The 15,906-nt window shown below is 37.3% G+C and overlaps 1 pseudogene; it reads left to right on the top strand.

The window, feature by feature from the left end:
- Positions 1 to 14,081: 14,081 nt before the first annotated feature.
- Positions 14,082 to 15,298, top strand: LOC125394612 (membrane cofactor protein pseudogene; annotated as a pseudogene).
- The last annotated feature ends 608 nt before the right edge of the window (positions 15,299 to 15,906 follow it).

Raw genomic sequence — 15,906 nt, 5'->3', positions numbered from 1 at the left:
TAAAAATCCAGAGTCAGATATTCAGTGGTGAAAGCTGAAAGATCAGAGAAGCAGTGCAGCCAGCCGCTAGAGAGACCTTTTACCTTTGCTGATGCTCAGACCAAAAGGTGAGCCTGTCCTCAGACTCCTTCCTCAGACTGTATGCTTTGACTGCATCTTCAGACTGGTGACTGGTACTTCAATTCAGACTGCTTCAGACTGCTGCCTCAGACTGCATCTGAGCTCCTGTCTTCTGTCTTATATTCCTCTCTTTGCCTAGCCATATCTCTTCCAGAATATCTCCACCTCCCTAGTGTTAGGTTTAAAAACATCTGGCTCCCAAGTACTGGGATTAAAGGTGTGAGCCACCACCGCCTGACTTTGCTTCTCTTTTAGACTGGATCAATTTCTTGTAGCCAAGGGTAGCCTTGAACTAACAGAGATCCTTCTGCCTATGTTTCCCAAGTCCTGTAATTAAAGGTGTATGCCACCACTGCCTGGCCCCTAGTAGCTTAGCTCTGCCCTCTGATCTTCAGGCAAGCTTTATTTGTTGAAATACAAACAAAATATCACTATAACAACCTCCTAAGCATGCACACCCATTCACATGCAAGCATGCATACATGTATGTACAAGTAAGAATTTATAAAAATAAAGTATATTCCATTATTTTGCAATTAATATATTAATATGTGAATATTATATTAATATACCCATAGCGAGACATATATATTACTCTGTAATATAAAAACTTTCTAGTTTGTATATGGTTGAAGCTCTTATGTGGAGGGTGGTCTGAGGAAAATCAGTGATCCACTAGAGAACAAGGAAAGTCAAATAATTTAAAACAACTTTCTGAGATATTTGCAATGTTCGGCCCAAAGGTATGAATCAAGAACAATGTACCATACCTGTTCACAGGAAAATCATAATCCAATTGTTTCCTAAGTATCAAAGTCAAAGAAAATCAAACATGTAATACTGAAATAAAATTGACTTCACTTTTTTTTTCTACCTTTAAAAGTGTCTATACTCCATTAGAGGTGATCAGAAAAGTAAAAAAATAATTTTAATGTTTTTTTGGAAATTTCATACATGAATACTGTATTATATCATTTCCATCCCTCCCTCTTCCAGTTTTTAAATGAATTGGGAGAAGGTAGGACATTGGAAAAATCTTTCTCAGTCATTGCTGTCTAGCACGACTGGGTACTGGAGGAACCAGTGACAGCCTTTGCCTTGACTGCTGCAGTCATTAGACCATGCAGGTCTCATCAGCGTTTACTGTCATGCAGTGTGAAAGCAGTCGAGGTTCTTTCCTGCTACCCCCCTCTGGTGATATGAAAGCATAGGAACATCACTGCTAACTTTCTACCAAATCCCTTCTAATCTCATCTATTGTCAAGGTGTTAGTTATCTGGAATTCAGTAACCTTGGCCACCTCTCCATCAATTGATCTTTTGTGTTACGGACTTCCCACCATACTGTGCTATATACATCCCACTCCAGAAAAATCTATTTATTCATGGCATTATTTTCTGAGCAATCCAAACTATAATCATGTTAATTTATTCCTTTCCTGGCTATCTAGCATTGTCATTTTCTTTTGTAAATTTTGTAAATTGCTTAATGGTAATAATTTTTGTATTCTATATTTGAATTGTGTGTCTTCCCCATCACACAGAAACTTCATGGAGAACAGGAATCGTGTCTGTCTTGTTTGTCCTTGTATTCTGAACACCATGTTGGGTTGTAACAAACATAATTCCTTACTAGTACTATGGAGTGCTGCCCCCTAACATAATATGAACAAGTTTAAAAAGTTTCAAGATATGTGTTCACTAGAGTGGCATGAAACCTATGATTTTATATGGGAAATCCTCAGTTCTACTACAACAGAACCAATTCCAAATTAGGTATCTTTGATCTCAAAAACAATTTCAACCACCATGTTCCTGAAGCATCACTTACTGAACTTTAAGGACCATAAGAAATAATTAACCTATGCATAAAGTGGAAATTGCTTGTCTTGTGCTCCCTGACGGTGGTGCTTTATTCTTAATTTGGTGAGATAATAGAATAAATTACTCTGGTTTCAAGCACACATAATTTCAAGTATATGTTTTTATGGTTATCGAGACTACCACCAAATATCCTTAATATAAAAACAAGCATAAGAGCCCAAATTCACTTCCTACAAAGTCCTATTTCTAAGCTTTGAGTGTTTACAATTTAATAGTTTCAAATGTTTATGGTGTCTTTCAAAAAAATTTGCCTTAAACCATTTTTCCCTCTACTGATGGTGTGCTTTATTAAAAATTCAATAATTGAATTTCAGCAGCAGAGACTGTAAAATACTATATTACATTTATAGTGAGGCATAAAGATTCTTTTTGGCTAATACTGTCATCCAGAAAATTATTTTTTTATTATTGAGATGTTTTGAGGGTTTTTTAATAATGTGGCTATTAGGTCAAATATGACCAAGGGAAATTCTGATTCTAATAAAGACTCTAAAACCACATTTACTTAATATAGATAGAGTCTTTTACCCACTGGATAATACAGTCTCTAGCACTTGCTTCTGTTTTCACTAATAGGAACTGTGTACTAAGAAAATACTGTAGAAAATAAGTAAATATTAGATTTTCTAAATGACTTTGAAATAAATATGTTTTAAGTATATTTAACAAAATTCATTTATTTTTCTTCATGGCCACTGTGTAACATAATATGTCTTTTTTATACTTATTCATACTTTTCAGACAGGGTTTCCCACTGTAGCTCAGGTGAACCTGGAAATCATGATGTAGGGGAAAGGAATTCACTAGGTAGTGAAGACTAGTCTCAATCCTCCTGCCCCTCATTTCTGAGTACTATGATAGTCACCATACCCAGTATTTATATTAAAATATTATAAGCAATTTTTAATTAATTACCCAGGATACCAAAAGGAAGGGATTATGTGGTACTAAGGGATTTATGAAATGGAATTAAGTCATTGAAATATTAATATACTAGGGTGATTATTAAAAAAAAACTCTAATTGACTCAACCCTTCCCAAAGCCTTGGGGAGAGGCAATTCCAAACCTTTAGAGATTTCTCCCCCTCAAAAAAATTTTTCAACTAAGTATGGATGTATCCCAGAATAAAAAATCCTGAGTTTCCAAGCTCCTCTTTCTATCCACTTTTAGGATTCTGTGAAAACTCAGTCCCCATCCAAATCCAAAAACCCTCCTAGAAGCAGAAATGGAAAAGCAGACAGGGGAGGAGTCAGTGTTTCACTTCTCTTTAGGTATTAGTGTGCCTTTCCACCTGCCCCTGTCTTTTTTTAGTTCTTCATCCAACATTTTCTCTTCTCAGAATTTCTTCAATTTTCCTTAAATAGCTCCTATCTCCATGGAGCATTAGGATTACAAAGATAAAATACGTTTCCTATCCTAAAGCTTTCTCTTTTTTCTTTTATTGAAAATTGATTTTATTTTCATTTATGCTCTCCCCACACTACTTCTCCCAGTTCCTTCCCGCCTTCCCTCTCATCCAGAGCTATGCATCTTCTGACTCTCATTTGAAAATAAATAGGCATCTGAGAAATACCAATAAAATAAGACAGCTTCAAACATATTAGAAGAGCACAAAACAAAGAAAGAGAAGGCTAAGAGTTCAAGTAAAATCACAAAGCCAGCTGTAGGTACAGAATCTCACTCTTTTAAGCACTCAGGAACCCACAAAAGCAAGAAACAGGAAGACATAATACATTTGCAAAGGACCTTGGGAGGAGTAATAAAAGTAAAATTTGAAAATGATGATAAAAAATTTTAAAGGAAGAAAAAGCCCTGACACATTATGAGATAAGAAACCTGTGAAGATGATGTTGAATTCATTTTCTGTTGTTCATCTCTTGAAATTTGCAGGCAAATGTATGACGCTAGAAGAAAAGAACTATACTGAGTGAGGTAACCTAGACCCAAAAAGAAAATTACAATATGTACTTACTCATAAGTGGCTTCCAGACATAAAGCAAAGAAAACCCAACCTACAGTCCACAACCCAGACAACCTAGACAACAAAGAGGACACTAAGAGAAACATACATGGATCTACACAGGAAAAAGAAAAAGACAAGATCTCCTGAGTAAACTCAGAGCATGGGGGTCACAGAAGAAGTTAGAATGGGAGGGGAAGGAAGGGAACAGAACAAAGAAAAATATATAACTAAATAAAAACAATAATAAAATAAAATGAAAAGAGTAGCTCCTGCCAGGTGGTGGTGGCATAAGACTTTAATCCCAGCACCCAGGAGGCAGAAACAGGTGGATCTCTGTGAGTTTGAAGTCAGCCTTTTCTACAGAGAGAGTTCCAGGACACTCAAGTCTATAGAGTGAAACCCTGTCTCAAAAAAAACAAAAACAGAAAACAAAAAACAAAACCAAACAAAAAAAAAAGTGAGTGGTTCATTTCCCCAATGAGAATCCCTTGGGGGGAAATAATTTCCACTTGCAAGTATTATCAATCAATTGTAGAAAACTTCTGGTTTAGGGTGGAGCCTGTGATCGCGTCTCCTTTCAACTTGAGGTTCCCATGCGGTGCCCACCCATGCAGGCCCTACCCATGCTGCCTCACCCAGTCTCTGAAACAGCAAATGTTCATTAGTCCTCTTGACTTCGAGGGTCTTGTTTCCTTGGTATCTTCCATTCACACTGGCTTTTATCCTCTTTCTGCTTCTTAGTCTACACGGTTCCCTGAGCTCTAGGGGAAGAGATTAGATGGAGATATCCCATCTCGTGGAGAGTCGAATGTTCCAAGGTCTCTTGCACTCTCCATATCTGCCTGTGGGTCTCTGGATTTGTTCCCATCTGCTGTAGAGGGCAGCTTCTCAGATGATGGCTGAGCAAGGCACTGATCTATGAGGACAGCAGAATGTCATCAGGAATGATTTTATTGCTGTGCTCCTTCGGCAAAACAGTAGAATTTGGTTTTGCCTTATGTACCTGTGCTATCTAACCTCAGGCCTTGCTTACCCAAGCAGCACTGCTTATGGGTTCCATCTTGTGCACTGTACCTACTTTAAGTTTTCTACTGGTTGCTTACTCTCACAAACTATGCTACCATTGCACTAGCATATCTTTCAGGCAGACCACCATTGTAGATTGAAGGGTTTGTACTTAAGTTAATGTTTATCTTTCTCCTTTGGTAGTGTGCAGAACAGTTTCCTGTACCAGAGGTCTAAGCCATAGGGATGATGGCTTTAGGTAAGAACCAGCTCAACCTCTTCATGTTCAGTGAGTTGTGTAGGTGTTGACTTTAAAAATGTTGTCTTACTGTCAGTTTGTAGAGAGTAACATACAGTCTTGAAAACAGCCTGGCTTTTGGGGCATTCCCATAGGACTCCTTTGACCAACTCAATTAGATGTGACTCAATCCAGGGAAAGCAAGCTTCATTTAGTGACAGGCAATATCCAGCTAGGGTTTTATCCCTCCCATTATTTGATGATTTTATTTAGATTACCTTCATATACGGATAGAAGCTTCAACTCTATTGAGTGTCCATACTATCTCTCAAAAAGCCCTTAACAGAAAACTTGTTTTCCCCACATTCATTCCCTAGTCCTTTTTTTTTCTGTTTCCATCCCTGTTTGATCCTCCCATTCACGTCCCTTCACCTGCACCCAAGTCCTGTCTATCATGACTATCTACTACATTTTTTCTATGTAACTCTGTCCATTAGCCCCAGTCCCTTCCTCTATATGCAACCTCTGTAGGTAGACACAATACAGCTTGGTTGTCATTGGCTTAACAGTTAATATTTACATATAAGCAGATACATGGTATATTTGTAATTCTGCACTTGGGGTACCTCACTCAGGATAATTTTTTTCTATCTCCAATTTACCTGTGAATTTAGTGAATTTGGTTTTTTTAAGAGCTGAATAATATTCCATCGTATAAATGTAGCAGATTTTTAAAATTCATCTTCTGTTGGGAGACATTTAGATTGTGTTCAATTTCTGGCTATCATGAATAGAGAAGAAATGAACATAGTTGAGCAAGTGTGTCTATGTGGTAGGATGAAGAATACTTTGGGTATAAGTTCAAGAGTGTTGTAGCTGGGTCTCAAAGTAAATTGATTGTGAAGTTTTCAACATAAAAAGTTTATAGATAAAAATAGATAATAGAGGCCAAATCACTTTCAGGACCTCCTCACTGATGCAGGATTCCATTATGATTTTTTCTACATAAAACTTTAGTTGCTTGTCCTTTGTAAAATAGATAGACAACAAAAATACTGTTGCTTTTATAGAACTTTAAGTACTTGCTTATGCAAACAATGGAATTTTGGAATGGAGATGGGTAATAGGTATGACTATGAAGCCCTGAAATCCTTTTGCATAGGTTATAACACCCAGCAGGATACCAAAGGTAAGCACAATTCTCACTGTTCATTACAAGAGAAAGGTTATATGAATACTCTTACCTCCAGTGATAATGTAATATTGTGAATTGTGGGACATTAAAAAAATACCAGGGCACTGGTATCTTTTCTATAGCTCTGCATGCCATGAGAATATGTCACATCAACAATATATTATTGTGTCTTCAGGTCTCCCACACACACAAAATGTTGTATCATTCTGAGTAAAAGAAGTTTTGACACCCCAGGAGTAGAGGGCAATTTCATATTAGGGTTCTCATCTACAACACCTAGAAAAAAAATCCAAATATCTATTGGTAGAACAATTTAATAGAACAATATGAAGCCACTACACTATTATATTTGGCTACATCTAAGATTATAAGAAAGAAAGAAAGAAAGAAAGAAAGAAGGAAAGAAAGAAAGAAAGAAAGAAAGAAAGAAAGAAAGAAAGAAAGGGAGGGAGGAAGGATGGAGGGAGAGAAGGAGAGAGGGAGGAAGGGAGAGAGAGAGAGAGAGAGGGAAAAAATAGGTAGACATAATCTGACAAGGTCTAATTAAATTACTCATCAGGGAACATCTTGAATATGAGTTATAACTTGGAAGACTTTGGGGGCACACAGCCCTAGATGGACAGTGGCTACAACAGTGGTAACAATATAATCAGTAGCCATGCTGTCTGCAGAGTTCTGGGCACCTGCATTCTTATTTTTGTTTCATTTAGGGTTTCCACTTCCTTAATGCAAACACATGGGCATGAAAAATAACAATGACAGTTTTATAAGGTAGCAGCCATGGTTCTGGAAGAGTTCTGCAGTAAGAAGTTGCTGCCACAATTTACAGTTAATGTCAGGAGCATTTTCAGATAAAAGAAAAAGGCTGTGTGGTATCAGTAAGAAAGTTGCCATGATTTGTATATTTGTTCCCTCCAAACTGATGTCTAAGCTTACCGACCATTGTGATAGGTATTAAGAAGCGGGATCTTCAAGAAGTTCTTCAATGGTTTTGCCTTCAGGGATGAATGAGTGTTATAGCTGTGAGAACTGGCTCGTTATCATAGCAGGACATCCCTTTAAAAAAGACAAATCCACCCACTTTCTTTTCTCTCTAACTCTATCTTTACACTGTAATCACATGATGCTTTCTGACAGATTTTAATGCAGCAGACCCTCACCAGATGCCAGGAATTTCACTTTGGACTTCCTAGTCTATCAAACTGGAAGCTTACATATTCCTGATTAGCATCAGTTCCTCAATGTGTGTTATCCTGTTACAGCAATAGAGAATGGCTAAGGTACTGGTAGACCAGAAGGCCCTAGATATCACAGGAAATGCTATCGCTAGAGCTAAGGAATCATGTAATGACAATATAACATTTTTTTAAAGCACAGAATAGTGGCTAAACACTTAAGATAGTAAAAAAAAAAAAGTTTCCCATTGTCCACACCTCTATCTTTGTCCCACCCCTAGCCTAGGAAACAGAACTAACAGAGGTAGTCTCTGTGTAGAAAAAGGAATGTAGTGAGATTGCTATTTTTACTATGTTAATTCTACCTACCCAAGAACACAAGAGATTTTTCCACTTTGTGATGTCTTCTTCAACTCCAAAATATACAAGAACTCAAGAGATTGGTTATCAAAAGAGCAGATAACCCAATAATAAAAAAAAATGGAGTATAGACCTAAACAGAGAACTCTCAGCAGAGGAATCTAAAATGGTTGAAAGACACTTAAGGAAATGTTCAATACTCTTAGTCATCAGAGAAATGCAAATCAAAACAACTCTCAGATTCCATTTTATACCTGTAAGAATGGCCAAGATCAAAAACACTGACGACAACTTATGCTGGAAAGGATGTGGAGTAAAGGGAATTCTCCTGCATTGCTTGGGGGAGTGCAAGCTGGGATAGCCCCTTTGGATGTCAGTGTGGCGATTTCTCAAAAAATTAGGAAACAACCTACCTCAAGACACAAAATAACACTTTTGGGTATATACCTAAAGGATGTTCAATCATACCACAAGGATGTTTGCTCAGGTATGCACATAGCAGCATTGTTTGTCATAGCCAGAACCTGGAAACAACCTATATGCCCCTTAACCAAAGAATGGATAAGGAAAATGTGGTACATTTACACAGTGGAATACTACACAGTAGAGAAAAATAATGGTACCTTGAAATTTGCAGGCAAATGGATGGAGCTAGAAAACATCATATTGTGTGAGGTAACCCAGACTCAGAAATAAAACTATTATATGTACTAACTCTTAACTGGTTTTTAGACATAAAGCATAGAAAACCAGCCCACAAATCACAATCCCAGAGAACCTAGACAACAATGAAAACCCTAATAGAGACTTCTCATATCTAATCTATTTGAGAAGTAGAAAAATATTAAATCTCCTGAGTAAAATGGAAGCATGAGAGAGAGTTGAAGGGGAGGAGAGAGTAAGGGAGGGGAGCAGAGAAAAATGCATATTTCAATAAAATCAATTTAAAAAACAATAAAAGCCACGACTTTCCTTGAATCTAAAAAAAGAAATGAAAGAAAAAAAGAAAAAGGAATGTGAGGGAAGGACTAAAGTTGACCTTAGACCCCAGGGTCAGACACAGTAACTCTAAGCTGACCAGTGTGGACAGACGATTTCGGAGCACTCATCACCAGACTGCCTTTTAGACACAGGTTGGAGGACATTCTGCAAACACAGGTTCCAGCCTGAACCTCAAAACAAGCCAAGCTTAAGGAATTAGTGACTACCAGACATATCCTATTAAAAATATTCTTTGTGTTGACATGAAATGACATTCACAAATATAAAATATGTAATTTTTATACCTATAAAATGAAGATGGAATTTTCTAGATCTGTAACAATGGTGAGTAAATGCCATCTAACACTGGAACAAGAGTTGATAGAGAAACATTTGACCAGGTATTTCTGCAATGATATTAATGGACAGAAACTATAAAAAGTTCTAATTTTGACATAGTTACAAATAGTGGGGAAAAGGAGTAAAAATACGAAAAATAAAGGTGATTCAAACAAATAAAATTAGAAATGGAAAAAGTTATTACAACCAATTTCACAGAAATACAAAAGATCATAAAAGGTGGTTATGAGCAATTATATGCTTCAAAATGGAAAACCTAGAAGAAATGGATACATTCCTGACACAGACAACCTTCTAAGATTGAATCTGGAGAAACAGGAAAGTAAAATAAATCAATAACAAGAGAGACTGAATCAGTATTAAAAAGTCTGCCAGGAGAGAAACTCTGGGACCAGAAGACACTACTAAATTCTACTAAGAATATGTACTATTTTTTAAAGTTTATTTTTATCTGACACTCAAAATTTATACATATTATGGAGGCATAGAGTAAATTTCTACCTATATATGTTACATAATATTCTAGTCAGATTATAAATATTTACCTCATCCATCATTTATTATTTCTTTATGGTAAAAGCATTCAGAACTCTTTTATATAGATTTGTAGTGTTTTTTTGTTCTTCACAGACATATTTGTTACTTATAGTCAACATATATTACAATACCAAATACCAGCTTTTTTATTTCTATTTGTATTTTTTTATTTCTTTTTATTTGTAGCTTGGTAAGCTACTTCCATGTTCCTTAGCAGCTCTGGAAAATATAGGTTAATATTCAACTGTATAGTATAAAATCAGCATTTTAAGGTTCCGTATATGAAGATACAGCATGATGTATTGGTCTCTATGTGTCGAGATTTCCCTCCACCAACCTGCTTTGTGAACTGCTGAAGATTGGACCTTACACCTTGCACTTCTGACACAAAAGTGCACCAATGAATACAACCCAACCTCCTGACTCAAGTCAGTTAACAGGATGACCTACAGTCCCCACCCCCCCACCATGTCATAAAGGACATTATATTCTTTTTTAGAAAAAACATAACAATTCTGTTTTATATATTCAATATATTTCTTTGCTATTTGTTATTTGTTATTTTTCTCATTTCTTGGCGAATTGGCCAGCAATAAAGAAAGACTACAAAGGTCTGCTCATCTTACAGATTTTATTTGCTTTAGGTACTGTCTTAGTCACTATCCTATTGCTGTGAAGACACACCATGACCACAGCAACTCTTATAAAAGAATGAATTTAACTGGGACTTGTTTACAGTTGGGCAGATTTATTCCCTGCCATCATGGTGGACAGCATGGGGCCACACAGGCCAACATGGTGATGGAGAGGTAACTGAGAGTTTTCTACCTGTGGATCTGCAAGCAGCAGGAAGAGAGACACAGTGCACCTGCCTTGGGCTTTTCAAATCTCAAAGCAAGTCCCCAGTGACAAGCTTCCCCCAGCGAGGACACACTTCCTATAATATCTCACATAGTACCCCTCACTGATGACTAAACTTTTGAATAAATGAGCCTCCAGTTATTCTTATTCAAACTAACACAGATTCGTATTCAGTAGTTGTGTTGCTAGGTCTGTTGAAGGACTTTAAGATCACAGTCTGTGTACCATAACAGACCAGAGTCAGCTGCCTATCTTCAATAAGTAAATTAGATGAACCAATTAATAATGAAAAGCAGACTAAGGAAGACAGACACAGAATTCCAAATACTACCCTAAGTCCATCTATAGGGGTTCTGACATGAGGTAGGCTGTAAATAGAAAGCAAAAGCAAGAGAGACTCAGTGTTTATGAACCTATCCCCATGTTTCCTGGGCCATTGTCACACAAATTTGGCTCCATAATGAACATTTTTTTTCTCTAAAGTGAAAGCTCTGGGTTGTTGTTGTTGTTTTCTGTTTTCAGATTTGTGTGTCAACATATGAAAAAGGAGCTATTATAACCCAGAAATTTAAAAACTCATTGAAATTACCATGAAAAGTTACTTGTCAGCAAATTTGGTAACCAAAAAGAAATGGACAAATACCAACAATATATGTACCTTACCATGACTAAACCATGGGAGAAACAGGAACACACATCAGACCAACAGCAAGTAACACACTTAAATCAGTATAATGCTCCTGTTAAGAAGAAGCTTAGAACCAATGGTTTCAATCTTGATTTGTACCAAAAATTTAAAGAATACCAATTATCTGTATGATATTCAGAGAACAGAGAAATGTTCCATCCAGATTTGATGAGGGCCAGCACTGTCCTCATATAAAAAAAAAATCATGTAATATAACAGAAAGAAAAGGAGACTAAAGAATGAAGACTGAAAACTAGAGTACTCAAACGCACACCACATATCAAACAATAGCTGTAACTGAAATGCAATAGCACATTCAAAAGGTTGTCCATGAATTAATAACGATCCAGTATCCATCACATTAGTACAATAGCAGTATATAATATGAAAAGAAATAGATCCGATATAACATGTCAACAAAATGCAGGATAATTATCCATCTGATAATTTTAATAGGTAGACAAACAACATTGAATAAAATTCAACAATCATGATTTTGTAAATGGTAGATATCTTAATGGTATTATTATAACAATCATTTCAAAATTTATAGCAAGACATAATACTGTACATGATAAATACATATTTTTGTCATCTACTCTACAGAGACACAAACAGGGAAGAACATGATGATAGATCTAGAAATAGTGGCCAGGTCTTGAAATATGTGTGAGAAATTCACTGACAATATCAGCATCTTCAAAGATCTTTGGGGAGGATTGCAATTTCCAAAGGTTAACCAGACTGAGTCAAAGATATATCCTGTAATGATTTATTGTCTATCATTGCAAAGGGAATTTTTTTCCTAGGAAGTGCAATCTGGAAGACTGATTAAGCATGAGAAATATATGATATGAAATTGTCTTGAGATAGCTATCATCTTCTCACTTAGGAAGTAGGTGGCGTGAACTATCAAGACAAAATGTAACCAAAGAATCAAATTTGTGTATAATGAGGGGACAGGGTTGCTTGGAGAGGTGACACTCTACATATGTCCTGTGAATGACACAATTAGAAATGTTTTACATGGTATTCAGTAGACTTAATCAGAAGAGTCATTAGTAAACTCAAATGATTTAATTTGTCAATTCAAGACAAAGATCTATGTTGAGAACATTCTCAGTAGAGATGGAATCCACATTTTAGGTGCATTTAGGTATGTATATTTCTTTTGCTTTTTCATCTGTTTTATTTATTTGTTATTTATTATTTGTTTCCTTCTGGTTTCTTTGCCTTTCATATTTGCCTGTTTGTGTGCTAAAGAGAGATAGACCAAGGGTGGCAGGTGGATTGGTGGGGAGGTGGGATCTGGAATGAGATGAGGGAGGGAAAACCATGATGAGAATATTGTATAATTTTTAATAAAAATAAATAAAACTCTAAGAAGAAATGAAAAGGACATATGGAAGGTCAAAAATGTTCCTAGGCTGATTTACTACAAATAAAATGAGGAAGAACTAAAGAAACAAAAGGAATAAAATGCTATAAAGAAATGGACACTGACATCAGACAACTTGAATTTGGGGCAGAAAGCTGAATTTTGAATTTTAAAAGCTGTGATCAAGAACACTTAGTCAATCAGGTCACCCTCAAGTGAGAATGATGCAGTAGCTCACTTTTCTTCCACATTTTAAGCCCAGTTCTGCCTCTCTCTCTCTCTCTCTCTCTCTCTCTCTCTCTCTCTCTCTCTCTCTCTCTCTCTCTCTTTCTCTTTTTTTTGGGGGGGGAGGGTGTTTTGTTTTCTTTTGTTTCTTGAAGAAAACCAGCCCTTCTTCAGTATAGTGTGTCTTTCAATCATTAGGTGGCTAAGAGAACCATGACAGTTTGGAAAAAAAACTTTAGGGGCAAAATTTCTTTCTGGCACTTACACATCCTGGGATTCCTCAGTGAAAGGAAGCAAGAAAATAACGTTCCTAAATGCGTGGACTATAATGGGAACATTAGACTAAAATGGAGACTGATCCCAAGCAGATGCTGACAAGCGCTTTGGAACTGATGATTAATGATTTTTAACTCCCGACTACACTCATGTTGGCCTGTCCGTCTGTCTTCTAGATCCTTGCATGCTGCAAGCAGATATTTTCTTGAAGGAGGTATCACAGGAAGGCATAGCTGTGACTTGATCTACCAGGAACTACTGTTCAAGGAAGCAGGTACTAATCATTAGTAACCAATGAGTTTCACCCTTGGGGTGTCTAGTCTCTTGTAGGCTGATTCTAAGGGCATTGTGATAGCCTGCTTGGGGTCCACAGAAGGATCCGTTAGCTGTTGCCACAGGATAACTTTGTCATCACCGCTTTGGAAATTTGACTTTCTTCTTTCTTAATCCTATTTTTCCAAATTGCTCATTTGAGCCTTCTAGAGTCTTTCAAAGAGACTTTATGCGCGCAAATATGCTTATTTAGGGGCAAATTCAGACAGAAAGCACCAATAACACATCATCTAGGAATCGATCTTCAAAAATAAACCCCATTGCTGATAAACAAAAATTAAGTATTGCAGATGGAGGCAGCTAACCCAAAGCAGCCTTTCAGTGAGATTCCCTTGACTTGTTGATATACCCAGCCAACCAGTACTTTCCGTGACTTTCTTCCTGGGCGTGGTTTGGGTCACGCCCATCACTCTTCTAGCCTTGACACTAGGTGGATGTAGGGATTGTTACGTGTGGTAATCAGACTAAGAAAAGTCTGCCCTAGACTTCCGGGTATTTTTTTTTTCAGGTCATTTAAAAAAGCCTGACCTGTTCAGTACTGAGCTTGATGCCTCTCCAACATCTCGCAGACCACTTTTCTGCTCAGCGCTTTCTTGTGACCCTTCTGGTGGCCCTGATGTCTACATCTTCTGACGCCTGTGGTAAGCCACCATGGTTTCGAAACATGATCCTCAATGGCCAGCCTAAAACCAGTTACGCGACTGGGGAAAAAGTGGAATATTCATGTAGACCAGGATATATACGACGACCTGCTGTCAGCATCTCCAGTGTGTGTGCTGAAAACGGCCAGTGGTCACCCATTTCAGAGGATGCTTGTTACAAAAAATCATGTCCAAAGCCAGAAGATCTCTTAAATGGTCAAGTAAACTTCGTGAATGGAAGTTCTGAGTTCGGTACACAAATTCAATATACTTGCAATCCTGGTTTCGTCTTAATTGGTGAAGGAATTCTATATTGTCTTCTTACAGGATCAGATGTAGAGTGGAGTGCTGATCCCCCAATATGTACAAAGATTTTATGTCAGCCACCTCCAAATATAAAAAATGGAGAATTTTCCCCAAGTCACAAAGACGTATTTGAATACCATGAAGTGGCAACTTACCAATGCAGCCGTGTTCCTGGCCAGGATGAACTGTCCCTTGTTGGTGAGAGACAGATCTATTGTTCTGAAAATGGAGAATGGAGCGCTAACCCTCCTGAGTGCAAAGTGGTCAGATGTCCATTCCCCGTAATTCAGAATGGGAGACAGACGTCAGGATTCAGTAAGAAATACTCCTATAGAGCAAGAGTCACGTTTGAATGTAACAAGGGGCTTTTCCTTCATGGGAGCAACACTGTCATGTGTGAGGGTAATAGTACATGGCAGCCACCAATTCCAATATGTCGGAGGGCGTCCCCTCCTCCCCCACCTCCCTCTCATCCCCCACGTCCCCCTCCTCCCCCACCTCCCTCTCATCCCCCACGTCCCCCTCCTCTCCCTCACACAACACCTTCCAGCACAAGTGTTCTGAACTCTATCGAAGGAGAAGCATTTGATTTTGGAGGTTCAAAGGGATGGATCATCTCTTTGATAATGATGGCTGCGTTGGAGCTACAGTAACTTGCGCTGCTCATTCTAACATCCTCAAAAGGCAAAGAAGAGAGGAATAAACCGGAAACGTCACCTGCCAGCATAAATTAATTATTCATACCCTGTTTTATATTCTCATCATTCGGCTCTATTAAAAACATCTTCAGATAAACAATAACTGTGCCGTAATTTCACTCTTGTAGCTGCAACTGTTCTTTCATAATGGGAATGCAATGGGGGCATAATGTAGTTTGAAAGTAGGTATTCTTTGATCCTTTTTTGAAGTTGGGTTATGAACATATTTCTATTTGCCCTTAAATAACACACACACACACACATGCATATGCACGCAAACACAGACACAGAGTCTCTTTGGTATCATCACTGTATAGAAATTATACGACCTGTGCACTACTCAGTTCAAAATAAAACTGTCTTTCATTCATTAATGATGATTTGAGGATTTTTTTTTTTGGTCAAACACTAATGCTCTTTCCTTTCAATTCTTTATGTGTGAAAATTTTAAGGTCACAGTTTTCATTGAAGAAAGCACTTACAGGTTTGAATACACTGGGTCAACTTCTATTCATTAAAAACAGAAATTCTGCAAAGCAAGACTATGACATGTTCCTCTTCCTTGTCTAGGAATATTGCATTTGTTTTTATAAATTAATCAGTGACTTTCTTTTTCATTTCTGTAGTTTTGTAATATTACTACTGCTTATTTAAGGAAGTTTAAATAATATATATGGTACTT

The sequence above is a fragment of the Myodes glareolus genome, chromosome 1 (assembly GCF_982192425.1).
Source record: "Myodes glareolus chromosome 1, mMyoGla1.1, whole genome shotgun sequence".
Lineage (NCBI taxonomy): Eukaryota > Metazoa > Chordata > Mammalia > Rodentia > Cricetidae > Myodes > Myodes glareolus.
This window is presented reverse-complemented; position numbering and strand designations above follow the sequence as displayed.